The sequence below is a fragment of the Spermophilus citellus genome, assembly GCF_964194105.1.
Source record: "Spermophilus citellus genome assembly, chromosome: 16".
NCBI classification, from domain to species: Eukaryota; Metazoa; Chordata; class Mammalia; order Rodentia; family Sciuridae; genus Spermophilus; species Spermophilus citellus.
The window spans coordinates 42,276,990-42,293,323 of record NC_138196.1 but is presented as its reverse complement, the minus strand read 5'-3'; the positions used below and the strand labels follow the sequence as shown (position 1 = coordinate 42,293,323).

Genomic DNA, 16,334 nt, shown 5'->3' with positions numbered 1-16,334 from the left:
TGTTCTACGATTTTGTTTTGTGTCTCTTTTAAACTCTTTTATTTGCATGTTTATTTCATTCATTTATTTTTAAATAAACTTATTTAAGCCTAAGAAGTTATGCACCTTTCCCAAGTTCAGTTTAGCCAGCCACAGGCTATCAAATTTAATAAGTAGTATCAACATTGTTACTATTTTTAACATAAAAACATAATCAAAAATTTGGTTTCCTTTTTAACTGAAGAAACTTTAGGGTTTTAAGGGCAATTTATTTATTATTTTTTGTGGGGGTATACCGGGGATTGAACTCAGAGGCACTCGACCACTGAGCCACATCTCTAGCCCCTTATTTTATTTTGTTTTATATATGACAGTGGAATGCATTATAATTCTTATTACACATATAGAGCACAATTTTTCATATCTCTGGTTGTATACACAGTATATTCACACCAATTTGTGTCTTCATACCTGTACTTTGGATAATAATGATCATCACGTTCCACCATCATTTCTAACCCCATACCCCTTCCCTTCCCCTCCAACCCCTCTGCCCTATTTAGAGTTCATCTATTCCTCTCATGCTCCCTCTCCCTATCCCACTATGAATCAGCCTCCTTATATCAAAGAAAACATTCGACATTTGGATATTTGGGATTGGCTAACTTCACTTAGCATTATCTTCTCTAACTCCATCCATTTACCTGAAAATGCCATGATTTTGTTCTCTTTTATTGCTGAGTAATATTCCATTGTGTATATATGCCACTTTTTTTATCCATTCATCTATTAAAGGCCATCTAGGTTGGTTCCACAGTTTAGCTACTGTGAATTATGCTGTCTAGCCCTATTTTGTATTTTATTAGAGAGAGGGTCTCACTGAGTTGCTTAGCACCTCGCTAAATTGTTAAAGCTGGCTTTGAATTCGAGATCCTCCGCCTCCGCCTCCTGAGCCTCTGTGATTACAGGTGTGCGCCACCTTACTCGGCCTTAAGGGCAATTTAAATGACATATTTACACATATAATTTATAGACACATTACATGTATGCAATATGTACATACACACATTTAATCTTTTGATTTCTAGTTCTATTGATTGGGATTAGCCTCTGTGGGCTGTTATTTCCATTGTGCAAATAGTGGACATAGAATTTCTTATCATTTTAATATGGGATCGGGGGACCTGGAGCACCCAGGCTGGGGATAAAACCACTGCTTGCCTGCAAGGTAGCTGGCCTGGCCAGGACCTGCCTTTTGAGGAACAGTGAGCAGAATGAATACCTCCCAGGACCAGAGTAGCTGCTCCAGTAATAGAGAAGTCCTTTTGAGATTTAGGGATGCTCGGAGGGACTTGGAGCTTGCTATTGGTGGAGTTCTCTGGGCTGAACAGCAAATTAAAGATAACTTGCAAAAGGTGAAAGCTCAGATTCACAGTTGTATAAGCCGTCATCTGAAATGCCTTCAGAGCTGTGAGGTATGGCCGTGTGAACAGGTAGATCTCATGTACCAACTTGAAGAAGAGACACTTCAGGTCTGGGGTTGTGGCTCAGCAGTAGCACACTTGCCTAGCATGTATGAGGCACTGGGTTCGATTCTCAGCACCACATATAAATAAATAAAATAAAGGTTAATCAACAACTAAAAAAAAAAAAAAAAAGAAAGAAGAGACACTTCAGCAGCTCTACTGGTTATTAGTCCAGTTAATTTGCCTTATCCATCAACTGGAGTGTACCCAAAATAAAGATCTAACCAATCAAGTTTCTGTGAGCCTGGAGAGACTGGACAGTTTGACCCTTAAGCTTGAAGATTCAACTGTTCTGCTCTTTGAAGCAGACACAACTGCATTGTGCCAAACCATCACCACCTTGGGGTCCCTCAAGACCATTAAAATTCCTGAGCACCTTATGGCTCATGCTAACTTATCAAACATTGGACTCTTCCTAGAGAAAAAGATTCTGGAAAACCAAGTTAGCAAAAATTTAACAGCCATTCTACTACCAGTTCTTTCTCCATTGAAGTTGAAAAGGTTGAAGATCTAGAGCTCCTTGATCAAAATGCGATGGGGTTGTCTGATTGGCTGGTGACTCCCCAGGAACCCTGCAAGTTGTAGAAAGCTGAGAATGGCAGCCATGAAACCAGTGAGAAGTTTAAGCTCATATACCAGGTGTTCCAGGAGCCCTACAGTGTGAATGATTGGCTTGCCAGACCTGACTCCTGTACCAACTGTTGGAGCAACAAACCCAAAGGTGGGGAGATTGAAAACCTGGGCAGTCTGAAATGCCTGAATGACCACCTGGAAGCCAATAAACCACCATCCACCGGCAACATAATCACTGAGGATTGGCTTGTCCAGAATCATTGGGACCCATATAAAGTAGAAGATGTATGCAAAGCCAATGAGCTTTGCACTAGCTTTGCAGAATGTGTGTGGGAAGAGAATTGTGAGAAGGAAGCTTTGTGTAGATGGCTTCTGAAGAAAGAAGGAAAGGATAAAGATGGGATGTCAATGGAACCCAAACCTGAGCCTGAATATGTAGTTCTGTCCTTCCCGGAAATGAGGTAACAGAACAAGCTAAGGCACCAAAGGCAATGGCTCCTTTTAGAAGTTCTGATTCCTTTCAAGTCATAAGGAACAGTTCCTCGTCAGGGTGGCTCATCAGGTCCTCATGCAAAGAAGGAAGTCCCAAGGAAGTGCCTGTTACTGAGGACAGGGCTAGAAAACAAAAGCTTAAAAGCCCCGTTACTACTTCCTGGTGTCCCTTCACACTGCTGACCGGGTCTTGCCAGGAAAGAAAGTGGGAAACCTCAGCCATCTATCCTCGGCAGAAGACTAGTGGCTACTTTGAAAGAAGGCCTAGGAGGTATCCCCCCAGATGGTTATAGCCTCCCAACAGTTTGTGATCTCTGTCTGTATGCAGCTTCAAGTTGATAAAGCAAAGTGGGTATATCAAACTCCTCTCCAGATGTGAAGGCATGGACTACTATACCAGCAGCTTCTCTGCTGATTATCACACATCTGTGAACTGGGTGACTGCAGCTTGCCAAATCATCATGTTCCTGGGTCCGACCAGTTAGCTTAGTTTCTTTCATAATTTTGAACTAGCCAAGAAAAATCATCAAAAATTATGAGTTTCTTTGTAAAAGAAAGAGTTTGTTTGTTGATGCTGAGGTTATTCATTTCCTTCTTTCAGAAGTATTCACTTCATTTGTCCCCACACTACAAATGCACCATCTTGGTAGATAGGTTATCATCAGCTTCCATAGCTCTTTAGATTGGGTTGTTACCTAGTACATAAACACTGTAGTTTTGAAAGTGAATATTTCTATAACCAAATTGTGCTGATGTATTCTAAAGCTAGTAAACTTCCCTAAACTTTTGATTGCCCCCCCAAAAAAAAAGTGGGATCAATTTTTACAAATGTTCAAATGCTAAAAAAAGTAGTTATCATCTCTCTATATGAAGAGTAAGTTATGTACACATACACATGATATACACATTCAAATATATTATCTCACTTTTTTTCTGCTCAACATGCAAACACTAAAGAATAGTGTCTCACTGATAAATATCCACTATGTCTCTTATTTATCAGTTTTTTTTAAAGTTGACAGTTTATTATTCAGTTCAAGAAGATTCGCAAATTTTATACCTTCTTTGCTACATATCTCTTTTGGTACATTTTGCCCTTTACTTTGCAATTCCACATTGTCTTGTAATAGTCTTTTAACATTTGCTTTTCTTTTTCACAGTTGGCAGTGGAATTCTGCCTTCATTCTGTGTGTTTTCTACCAGTCCTTAGTATTAGGTGATGCAAGTGTTTTAATTTTTTAGTATTAGAACAGATACCTCTCAGAGGACACAGCCCTCTTTAGAGATGTGCCCCTTCTCCAGGAACCTCCTGTTTGATCCCCAGCAGTCAAAGAAGAATTGGGTGGTTCAAATAAGATGGAAGGAAAAATATCAACCTTTGATAGTAAAAGAACAATCAATAATTTAGGAATACCTTTTTAGCCAAAGAAATATCGCCTAGAGTATTTTTTATTATCTGATATTAAAAAGCAGCAGTAGAAACAGTTCACAAATGGCATTGTCATAAGTTAACTCATTGGTCAAGAAAAAAAATCCACTGTATATTCCGGAAAAATATAGAGAAAAGAAAATCAAAGTGTGTAGAATAGGGAAAAAAACAAGGAAAAAGTTTAGTCATATAAAGAAACAAACAAGAACTGATGGATATAATTTGTATTTAGTTCACCTTAAATTGATCCTTAAAAAATGGTTTTATTTTTAAGGCAAATTATATCTTTAGATCTAGGAGGGAGAAGGGCTTAAATGGCTTATGCTTCTTGCTTCTACTCTTTCCCCTGCCCTCCCCGCCCCGCCAGCATCTACCCTGCAGTCACGGTGGACTTTCAGAAATATAAATAAGATGACATATCAGTCTCCTGTTTAAAATTTGCTGTGACTTTAATTTTATTTTTAGTAAAATCCAGGTCTCTTTTACTTGAATGACCTGGATCCTGACTCCTCTCCAACTTCTTTTCACTCCATGCTTCTGTGGCTCCTAGATTTCTTCTGCCACCCCAGCCTTCCTTCAGCTGCTCAATCACATCGACTTCCTTCCCCCTCATGTCCTTTGCTCTTAAATCTCATGGCCCTGAAGCCCTTCCGTGAATGCTTCAGATGGCAAAGCCTGCCTCACATCAGCATCACCACCCGAGAAGGTAGGCCTTCTCTGTGCCTGTCAAACTACCACTACCTGGTTCTCAAAAGCATATCTTTCATGTTACTGTGTCCACATTTGCTGGATTAATTGGTTAATGGAATAGACAATTCCACTAGATGTCAAGCTTCATGTGGACCTTGATGGTATCTGTCTCAGTGCTGTGGCCCTAGAACCTAGCACTGTGCAGGCCCACTCAGATGCTCAATGATACAGATACTTTTAAGTTGTAGTAAAACATATAATTTACCATCTGAACTATTTTTAAGTACTTTCCATATTTCCTGCCATCACCACCCAACCATCCACAGAAGTCTTTCTATCATCTTGTGGTGCTGGGATTGAACCCAGGGCAAGGGCAAGTGCTTTACCACTGAGCTACCTCCCCAGACCTTTTAAACATTTTATTTTGAAACAGGTCTCACTAAGTTGCCCAGGCTGGTCTCGAACTTTCGACCTTCTCATCTCAGCCTCCTGAAGAGCTGGGATATAAGGGCCATAAGCTATCAGAGACTACTCATCTCTTCTTTATATAAAGAAGAGATGAGAGAGATGAGTAGTCCCTTTTGTAAAGTGATGAATCCTTTGTAATGTAAAATAATATCTCTCCCAACTTAACCACTAGGGAAGTTCAGACTTTTCTAAGTCTGATATTCTTAAATAAGAATCACTCAAAAGGTCACTAGTGGATCTAGAAATATTTATACACATGGGCTGTCACAAGAAAGTATTGCTGATTAGATCTGAGAGAAAAAATATGGAAGAAAAAGTGAATAGGAAAGCAGATAAATTGGCATAAATCAGAAATAGGACACACACTTGAAATCTCTTTAGCCCTTGGGTATGGTAAGATCTTTTACCAGTGAATGCTGGCTAAAGATGTTGTGTTTCCTTTAAACATGGGTTTGTTTGTAATAAACAAGTAATGGAAAGTGTTTTACTCTAAGAAAAGAAACTACTCAAGAAAGCACAGATTCTGGGAAAAGTGGTTTAGGTTTTATTCCTATGAGATACTTTCAAAGCTACAATACTGTATTGTCAATTGTCTTGAAACTCACTGTCAGACAAAATCCTGTGTGTGTGTGTGGGGGGGGGGTGAGCTCAGAAGGTTCAGAGTATTCTACTAAGACTTTTGAGGCTTGTGGAGGCAGAAGACATATCCACCCCCTAAGTTTCAATGTAATAAAGCAGGAGTCAAAGCAAATTGGAGGCTGCATAGCAGATGTGTGTACATGATGGCATGTTTATGTAGTGTGCTAATTACAACAAACGCTGCAGCGGTGAGAGACACCAAAGCTGGTCTTATAATGAGCAGGTTTAATAAAAGACGGTGTCTCCAAAGCACAGTGATTTGATGTCAATAGAAACACTTTCCCTGAACTAGCACAATTAGCATGAATGTAACTCAAATCTGCTTAATTTACAAGTGAATCTTTGAAAACTAATAGTAAGCCCTGTAAATGCCATTATAAATCACTATGTCTAAAATCCTTCAAACAATGGATTCAGCACAAGGACATACAATCAATCAACAAGTACATGAAAAAATGCTCACCATCTCTAGCAGTCAAGGAAATGCAAATCAAAACCACCCTAAGATACCACCTCACCCCAGTAAGATGGGCAGCCATGATGAAGTCAAACAACAATGAGTGCTGGCGAGGATGTGGAGAAAAGGGTACTCTTGTACACTGCTGGTGGGACTGCAAACGGGTGCGGCCAATTTGGAAAGCAGTATGGAGATTCCTGGGAAAGCTGGGAATGGAACCACCATTTGACCCAGCTATTGCCCTTCTCGGACTATTTCCTGAAGACCTTAAAAGAGCACACTACAGGGATACTGCCACATTGATGTTCATAGCAGCACAATTCACAATTGCTAGACTGTGGAATCAACCCAGATGCCCTTCAATAGATGAATGGATAAAAAAAAATGTGGCATTTATACACCATGGAGTATTACGCAGCACTAAAAAATGACAAAATCATGGAATTTGCAGGGAAATGGATGACACTAGAGCAGATTATGCTTAGTGAAGCTAGCCAGTCCCTAAAAAACAAATACCAAATGTCTTCTTTGATATAATGAGAGCAACTAAGAACAGAACAGGAAGGAAGAGCAGGAAGAAAAGATTAACATTAAACAGAGACATGAGGTGGGAGGGAAAGGGAGAAAAAAAGGGAAATTGCATGGAAATGGAGGGAGACCCTCATTGTTATACAAAATTACATATAAGAGGTTATAAGGGGAATGGGATAACAAACATGGAGGGAAATGAATTACAGTAGGTGGGGTAGAGACAGAAGATGGGAGGGGAGGGGAGGGGGGATAGTAGGGGATAGGAAAGGTAGCAGAATACAACAGTCACTAATATGGCAGTATGTAAAAATGTGATGTGTAACCGATGTGATTCTGCAATCTGTATTTGGGGTAAAAATGGGAGTTCATAACCCACTTCAATCTAATGTATGAAATATGATATGTCAAGAGCTTTGTAAGGTTGTGAACAAACAATAAAAAAAAAAAAAAGAAAAGAAACCTTTGTGAAGGCCAGCCAGTATTCAGTCAGGTCAGTTTTTTTTTTTTTTTTGTATTTTGAAATATTTTAAAAATAGTATTCCCTGTCTTAAAAAAGAAACTTAATAAATGAGGATGAAAAACCGGCTACAGTCAAAGCAAAAGTTGCAGTGAAAAAAGTGAATGAACTGATCACAGATCTGGAGGAAGTGTGTTCTCAAGGTGAGTAGCTTCTTATTACTAGATACCACCAGTGCTGTGTGAAGTGCTGAGCTCTGCAGTATTTTCCTGTTCCCATCAGTTAGCATAACATCATTTGGCTACTGTGCTAGGTATTGATGTTATGCAACATAAACACGCTTATGTAAGAATACTGCTGGTTGCTGATCAATACCTTCAGAGCACACGTTTCAGACTGTGCTTTCTAAATACTGCTGCAATATGTTTGTACAACCAATTGTGAGCTACCTAGAAAGTGGTATCAAAATACACAGTCTGGATAAGTATTTATTTTATGTTTTTTAACTGCATGTTCACTTCCTATTACATGGCTTCTCCTGTATGGCAACCAGTACTAATGGCATATGTGTATGGAACACCTGCTTGATTTTTTTCTGTATAAAACAAAATGACTATTGCCTTATTAGCTTTACTTGGAAGTGATTGTCCTAGGCAACCCCCTTTCTCTGGTCACTTCTCCCCAGAAATGCCCAGGCATATCTGTGTTGCTAATAAGAGCCTTGGATCCAGGTTTGAATGCAGGTTCCCCTTCTTATTAGCTTTGCATCTAGAGTAGGTTTCCTCATTTGCAAAACATAGATAATAGTACCTATCTTGAAGAATTGTTAAATGGTTAACAATCCACTGCCACTGACTTAGTATTTATAATTTTACTGCCAGTCTAATATAAGGACAGGCTATGACAAAAAGAAAATATCCAAGTAGATTGCTTCACTGGCTGTCTTTATATTGGTGGGAAAAAATACATGATTTCTAATGGTTTCTAAAATCACATACATGCTTTATTTATTTAAACATATTGGGCTGGGGTTGTGGCCCAGAGGTAGAGCCCTCGCCTAGCATGTGAGGCACTGGGTTCCATCCTCGGCACCACATAAAATAAAATAAAAATATTGTGTCCACCTATAACTAAAAAATAAATACTGAAAAAAATAAACATATAGAAATAAAAAAATAGAAATAAAAAACCAAACATACGTATTTCAACAAAGATCTGATTTAAGTGGGATTATGGTTTGGGTCTAGAATGGCCCTCAAAGACTCATGTTGAAGGTTTGGTCCCCAATGCAGCAATGTCAGAGAAGTGATTGGATCATGAGGGCTGTAACTTCATTAATGGATCAACCCAAAGGGGATTCATAGCTGCATGGACTACTGGGAGGTGGTGGAAACTGTAGTGGGCATAGCTCATCCCTGACCCCTTATTCTGTTTCCCTGCCGTGAGATGAGCAAGTCTCCCCGTCACATTCTCTTGCTGCCATAAGGTTCGCCCTCACTTCAGACCCAAAGCAATGGAGCCAGATGACCATGGGGTGAAACCTCTGAAACCATAAGCCAAAATAAATCTTTCCTCTTTTAAGTTGTTTATGTCAGGTATTTAATCACAGCAACAAGAAAGCTGACTATCACAAGAGGATAAAACATGTTGATTTCATCCCATATTCGTTCCAGCTGTGAATTGGGGATTCCTGAAGACTCCACAGCTGTGATGGGACAGAAGAGATGCACAGTGGTTTTTTAGTCATATATACTCACTGCCTATGGGAGAAAGACACCACATGTTACTTAGGGTGGCACACAGGAACCCAGGGAACCATCAGTGGATGTGAGAGTCAGGCTTTAGAGTACCAACAGGGTAAGGTGTCTTCTGGTTCCCACAGAGAATGTGACTGGATCATTGCTTGAATAATTCTGCAAACTGGTTGGGGGAAAAACTGCTTCTGGTGCTCTTGATAAGGAGGGTTGTTCATCTACAGCACCTTATCCATTGGAGCAGAGCAGGGATGAGAAATTGCACTCAGAACATCCAAGGCCCTGCTGATTTCACCGTGTCGAGGCAGCACATGATACTGACCCTTAGGACTCACCCTGGTATGTCAACAGGATGGACCTTCCATTCTCTTGGTATGTGAACCAGAGGGCATGAAAGTTCCAAAGGTGACCATAAATTGCTAGAAGACTTCCCCCCCCTTCTACACACTATACAAGGTTAAGACTAGATGTTGTTGAGAAAGAACCAAGTATTTGGTATTTTAAGGAAACAAAAGATTTTATTTCTTTCAATGAAATATGTATTTATTTCTGCTCCTAAAACCTAGTTCCCAGTGCTCAGCATGTTACTGTGGATACGATCACTGATTAAAAGGAGAATAACATAGGATTGGCTGTTGGTCAATATAGATTTCATCAAAACAGAAAGAGTAGTAATTTCTTATACTGTGTAGCCATTGTTTCACAACCCTCCCCTCCCCCACTGTTGAAAACTACCTAACATGGTCTCACTCTGTGACATCCTGATTTATTCATGTACAAGAACTGGCACTTCAGAAATGCATCCCAGGTGCTTCTTAGATGTACTCCAGTTTAGGAATTATTAGGCTAAATAATGAAATGTGTACATTTGGAGAAAAAGAAGGTGAGAGATGCTTCAGCTACCTAGCAGAGGTCCGCTGAGTCTGCTCTACTTAAGGTGTGAATGCAGGTAAACACCTTCCCTCAGCATCTCTTCCCTCAGCATCTCTTCTCCCTAACAAGTTGGAGGGTTTCATAATAAAAAGACTTATGCCTTTTGATTATGTTTTACAGGTTTCTTTTGCTTTGTCTTTTCATTCTTAGAATGTATTTTATTTTTTACTCATAACTAAGGCCAATAAACTGGAAACACCTTGGTCTCTGTCCATGCTTAGACTCCATTTTTGGACTCAGATATGGCAACAGCAATCCCCAAGCCCTCTGACAGCATAGTGGCCCTTTTTGGGGACACCAGAAGCTACAGCTGACACCCTGGACATACTCTCTGAGAACAAAGACATGCCTGCAAGCACTTGCTCCAATACGTGAAGACTGATTCTACTTCCTCCTGGATCCAGGAAGAATGCTCCTGCTAGTGCTGTGTATGTGCCCCGAGTTGGGTGTCTCCACGTTCACAGCACCTGTGTGGTGCCAGATGTTGTCATTGCTGCAACTATCCCCATTTCTGCCCCTTTGTCTGGAGGTGCTGTGATTCCAAGACAGAGATACTTCTATAAACACACTTGTGCAGGTAGCATACTCCGTGAACACGTTTAGGAGGCGTGGTGGATTTCTTTTACCTTGGCATAATCAGAGGAGGCAGCCTCGAACAACTGAGAAACCCTGAGGTGACCCCTTCTCCATGGAGCTCAATAGTCAATGAGATCTGCTTCAAATATATGTATATATATCCATTGTGTCCTCAACTGGGAGGCCTGAGTACAAACTTGGTGGTCTTAGGGGATAAACGCATGTGCCTGGAGACCTAAAAGATCTTTAGCGTGTGAAGGGGAAAGAGCAGAGGGTGAAGAGGTGCCAAAGATGAGATTCCGGTGGACCTGTTCTATACTAATTACTGTGGGTGGCTGGCTTCATAAACTTAGAAGAAAGCAGCCTAGGGAGTTCTATAGTCTTTTGTAGGCTGTGAACTCTTCTCGGGGTATCTTCACCGGTTTGATGGGGCCAGCAGCATACCATCATGTATTGCACAGTTACCATTGGTAACACACACACACACACACACACACACACACATCATGTCTCCTCTTTTGCTGACCTGTATAACTCAAAGATCAGCGTGTACTTGAATATGAAATACTCTCCTTAGTATAGTTCCAATAGCAGTTTCTCCACATTTATTGAACATGCCTGTTGCATGCTTTGCCTGCTGAGTAACATGGTAACACACTCGCTGCTCTTCGTGTTAACATGGTAACACAAGGCAGCTCTTCGTGGCTCCTCCACACGTGCTAAATCATAAATCGAAAGCATCTTCCATCCCTAGGCCTCTACCACATATGGATAAGCCAAGGGCTTGTTGCTCCAGCGCCACCCCAGGAATCCCCTAGGAAGCCACTTTCTGGTCATTCAACCCTTTGGGTCAGCTGGGGCAAACCTGTCTCTGGCATCCTGACAGTGACCATCAAAGGCACAGAGATGTAGGGCACACTCAGGTGGACTCCCCAGCCTGTTTGGCCAGACCCTGTTCACTGCCAACTCTGCTTGTCCATCCTCAATTGGAGCCCCAATCCGCAACTGGCCCTCCACAGTCTCCACCTGTCCAATGTGACCTATCACCACCTCATTGCCCTTTGACAACATCATCTAACAATTGGCTCCTCAGAGTAGGGGCAACACAGGGACCCCACTCCAGCAAATTGGCAACTTAATGGTGGGCCTGGGAAGGAAGGAGATGCACATGCCTATTCATGGCCTCCACCAGGATTGGCTCAAGGCTTTGCAGCTGCAGCCAGTGGATGATTTTCTTTTCCATGTCCTTGCCCTCCTCTTCCCTCCCTATCTCCCTTCATTTCTTCTTACTCAAAAATAAAAGATTTCACTTGAGAACCCAAAGGGGCTTAATTTTCCACTGAGGGGAAAATATCAAAAGGCAGGAGTATATTCAGATTAGTCTCTCTGAAATAAAAAGGATTTTAGAAATAATTTCTACAGACCAAGGTGGCTTACCCTCAGGTAAGATGATTTTTGGTGTCACTATATGAACACAGTGTCCAACTCATACCAAGGTGGCAATTGCCAGTTTTCCTTATGTGCTTTGAGAATCTCTCTCTCTCTCTCTTCCTTCCTTCCTTCCTTCCTTCCTTCCTTCCTTCCTTCCTTCCTTCCTTCCTTCCTTCCTTCTTTTTTAATCACATAAACACCAAACAAGTTTGATTTATCATATAAAGGATCTGAAAGCATTTTTTAAAAACAAGTTATTTATGTAAATAGATATAGAAGGAAGCTTAGTAACCTCAGCTATTGCTGGCTGTATTTGAGCTATCTCGTTATATTTGGAGTCAGATAACATGGCGACATCAAATTTAGGAGAAACAAAATTGCAGCTGTTTAGTTACTCAGAATGCCTGGAGCTGCTCAGAAAGGTTGGATCTAAATCTGGAAAGCACTTTCTACCGCAGAGGCCTGAGTTGATGTAATAGGGGACAATGATATAGTGACATGTGGATTAATAAATTCTCTAAGGGCCAAAAGCACTTGAAGCAAAATTGGCCTGAGAATAAATGCAGTCGTGGGAGGCTTTGGTTCTCCCCGTGCTGGATTAGAAATGCTGTCAGCTACGAAATAAGGATCAGAGTCCGAGGTCTAGAGTCCAGCATTTTCCAAAAAACTAGGGTCAGAATCATATTATATTGGTGTCCAGAATTCTGGCGGCTTATATGAACTGGTCAGCTGGGGGTGGAAGGGTCTTTAAAAAAATGATATTTGGGGCTGGGGTTCTGGCTTAGTGTCAGAATGCTTGCCTAGTACACGTGAGGCACTGGGTTTGATCCTCAGCACCACATAAATATAAAATAAGGATATTGTGTTTACCTAAAACTAAAAAATAAATCTTTAAAAACAAACAAACAAAAACCCAATACATGTATGGGCTGGGGTTATAGCTCAGTTGGTAGAGTGCTTGCCTTGTAAGCACAAGGCCCTGGGTTCAATCCCCAGCACCACACACACACACACACACAGAAGAAAAAAAAAGATATATGTAAAAATCATAGTTTTCACAAATTTCCATTTGATAGTGGTTGTTTACTTTGGAATCCGTGGCCGAAGAAATATAAAATGACACAACACTTCCATCAACTTACTAAGAATATAACAAGCAAAACAAAAAAATGATACACGTACCAGAACATATTCCTACATCTCACATTTTACATAGACTTCTCTTAAGATATTTCTGATTTTTGCAAGGCATTTTGTTTAATCATGTGTTTGTGTTTGGTTTCATAAAGAAATTGGTGGGATCAAATAGAGTTCTGAAAATACGGGAAGCAATCTACTGCCTTAGTTCTCTGGAGCACCTAGCTTAATGCTTCCTTATCGACAAAAACATCAAAGGTTGGATCATCAAAAAACACCATTGTCTTTTGACTAACCTGAAGTTTAGCAGAGTCTGGCTTCCCTCAGTCTTATTTTATTGTATCCATATTCTTAAACTTGTTTAAAACCCTATATTTTATTACTTTTGTAATAAATACTTGCTCTGGTCTGAATGTTGGTGTCCCCTCTCATATTCTTATGTTGGAGGCTCTGTATATGAGAGTAATAGGGGATAGGTCTTTTTATTTTTTAAGAGAGAGAGAGAGAATTTTAATATTTATTTTTAAGTTTTCGGCAGACACAACATCTTTGTATGTGGTGCTGAGGATCGAGCCTGGTCCTCACGCATGCCAGGCCAGCGCGCTACCGCTTCAGCCACATCCCCAGCCCCATCCCCAGCCCCGGGGATAGGTCTTTTTAGGAAGTGATTAGGTCATGAGGAAGGATCCATCACAAAACCCTCATAAATGGGACTAGTGGCCTTAGGAAAAGGAAGGGGAGGCTTTCTGCCATGAGAGAACACAGCAATCACGAGTGCCATCTATGAAGCAGGAGTGCACACCCACATCAAATATGCTGGCACCTTGATTTTGGACTTTCCAGTCTGAATCTGTTGTGTATAGATGATGAGTTTAGGGTATTTTTATTATAGCAACTAAATGAACTGAGACGTTAAATGAAAGAATTATTTGTGTTGTTTGATTAATTATTTCCACTTACATTTAAAAGAATGTCCTCTCGTTTAGCTATGTCAGAATTGGAAAAGAGATGTTTATCCTTTTCTTTGGTCCAAGGCTCTAAGCCTGACTTAAGCATGCACTAGATACTGACTAAAACTTATTTGTAATGCTCATCAATTTGATGCATTTCATATATTCCATTTGCTTGTCATTTTATCTTTTAACTTTACCAACCACTAACCTACTTGCTTGTTCTTATGTATTATGTTCTTGTCTTGATGCTTGATCTCTACATTTTCATCTCAAGGTCATTTACTGCCATCCATAGATTTTTTTTTTTTTTTTTTTTTTTTTTTGGCAGAGGTGGGGGGAGTGGTACCAGGGATTGAACCCAGAGGTGCTTAACCAATGAACCACATCACCGGTCCTTTTTTTTTTTTTTTTTTTTTTTTTTAATTTTGAGACAGCACCTTGTTAAGTTGCTTAGGGTCTCACTAAGTTGCTGAGGCTGGCCTTGAACTTGTGATCCTCCTGCCTCAACCTTCTGAGTTGCTGGGATTACAGGCATGAGCCATCATGCCTGGCTCATAGATTGGATATTGAATGTTCCTTAAAGGTTTGTGTATTAAAGGATTGTTCCTCAGGTGGATGTTATTGGGAGTTGGTGAAGTCTTTAAGAGATGGGACCTACTTGGAGGTCTTTAGGTCATTGGTGGCATGTCTTTGAAGGGAATTAAGGGACCTGGACACCCTTCTTCATTCCCTTTTGCTTTTTGGCCTTTACTGTAACAGGTGCTCTTGCCATGTTTCTCTGCCTCATCACATACCCAAAGCAAAAGAACCAACCTATCAAAATCTAGAACCTCCAAAATTGAACCAAATAAGCCTTTTTTCTTTATAAGTTGATTATCACAAGTATTTGTTATAGTGATGAAAATCTAACACATGTACTCCTCTATCATCTGAAGTCATCATCTCTCATTTATAGCAGTGAACTGGTGGGACCCAGATCATCTGGGATAACCCAATCACAGGTATCTTCCTACTTGACATGTTTGACCTTTTCATTCCCTAAACTCTCTCCCTACCCAACTAACCTAGTCTTTCAGACAAAACTGCAGTAATAGTCACCTTATCCATGTCACTCATTTTATGAAATGTAATCCCAAATCCTTTATGATTTACCTAATAACTCAGATTTTTAAAATATCCTACAGAAACTGAAAATATGGCAGGTAAAATTGCTCGGTATGCCTTTATCCTCTACACTAGGAGACAGCTTAACTAAGTTCCATAACCTTGGGGATGTATATACAAAACAAAGTCACATGGGAGGAAAACAGTGGTAGGGGGTTCTCTATATTGAGAGGCATGAGAGAATTTACCAGATTTCTAGTACATTCAGGAAATTTTTGAAGGTTTACGTGGTCTTGGTCACTAGTACTAGGGATTCCTTTTCAAATAGGCTGATATTACAACTTCATTTTTACTTATTTGTCTTAGATACAATTTTTATCATGTAAGTTTTTGTCCTAGGAGACTGTGTTACATTTTCCATTTCACATATTTAATTCTATAGGCTTCACTTTGCCCTCTCATGGCACAAGTGACCATAGGAGCAGTTGAGCATTCAGGCAAACATGTTTCTGTGTGTAGCACCAGAGTCCTTTCTTGATCTTTCATTCAACAGTTTTTTATTGACAACTTGTTATGTGTTCTAGGCACCAAATATACAGAAGTGAGTAAAGTAAATACAATCCCTTGTGGCATTTATATTCTTTGGAGGAGACAAAAAGTAAATAAGATAGATAAAATGGAGAGAATTACTTCAGAGAGAATTACTAAAGGTTGAAGAAGTGGGACTGAAGGTGATAAACAAACCTGGCAAGTCACCACAAAAGAGGTGATATTTGCACAAAAGCCTATGAAAAGAGAGGAGGGTAGCCCTGAGAATGTCTATAGGAAGAGCACCCCAGGGAAGAGGAATGGAAAGGACAAAGGTCCTGACTCCTCAGGGCCAGTGTGACTGGAGAGGAGACACAGGCACAAAGAACAGGGAGACCAGCAGGAGATGAGGTCAGAGATTGGGGGAAGAGATCAAGCCCTGACTTGAGTCAGGATCAGGATTTAGGATTGTCTTCAGAGTGGGTAGGAAGCAAATGCTGGGCTTGGAGGAGCTTGAAGTTTATGTTTTCAGATGGTGCCCCTGATTGCTGGGTTGATAACAGAAGGAAGGGGTCTGATGACAGAGGCTGGGTAAAAGGCTGTGTAGTCATTCAAGTGAGAGATGCTGGTGGCTGGAGCCAGGTAGTGGGAGGCAGTGGATGAGAAGGGATCAAATT

At 40.5% G+C, this 16,334-nt stretch overlaps 1 pseudogene across 1 annotated transcript; it reads left to right on the top strand.

The window, feature by feature from the left end:
• Positions 1-1,244: 1,244 nt before the first annotated feature.
• LOC308635443 (nuclear receptor coactivator 4-like) lies at positions 1,245-2,949 on the top strand (annotated as a pseudogene). The gene is made up of 2 exons: positions 1,245-1,532; positions 1,657-2,949. The product of its transcript is annotated as a nuclear receptor coactivator 4-like (transcript).
• The last annotated feature ends 13,385 nt before the right edge of the window (positions 2,950-16,334 follow it).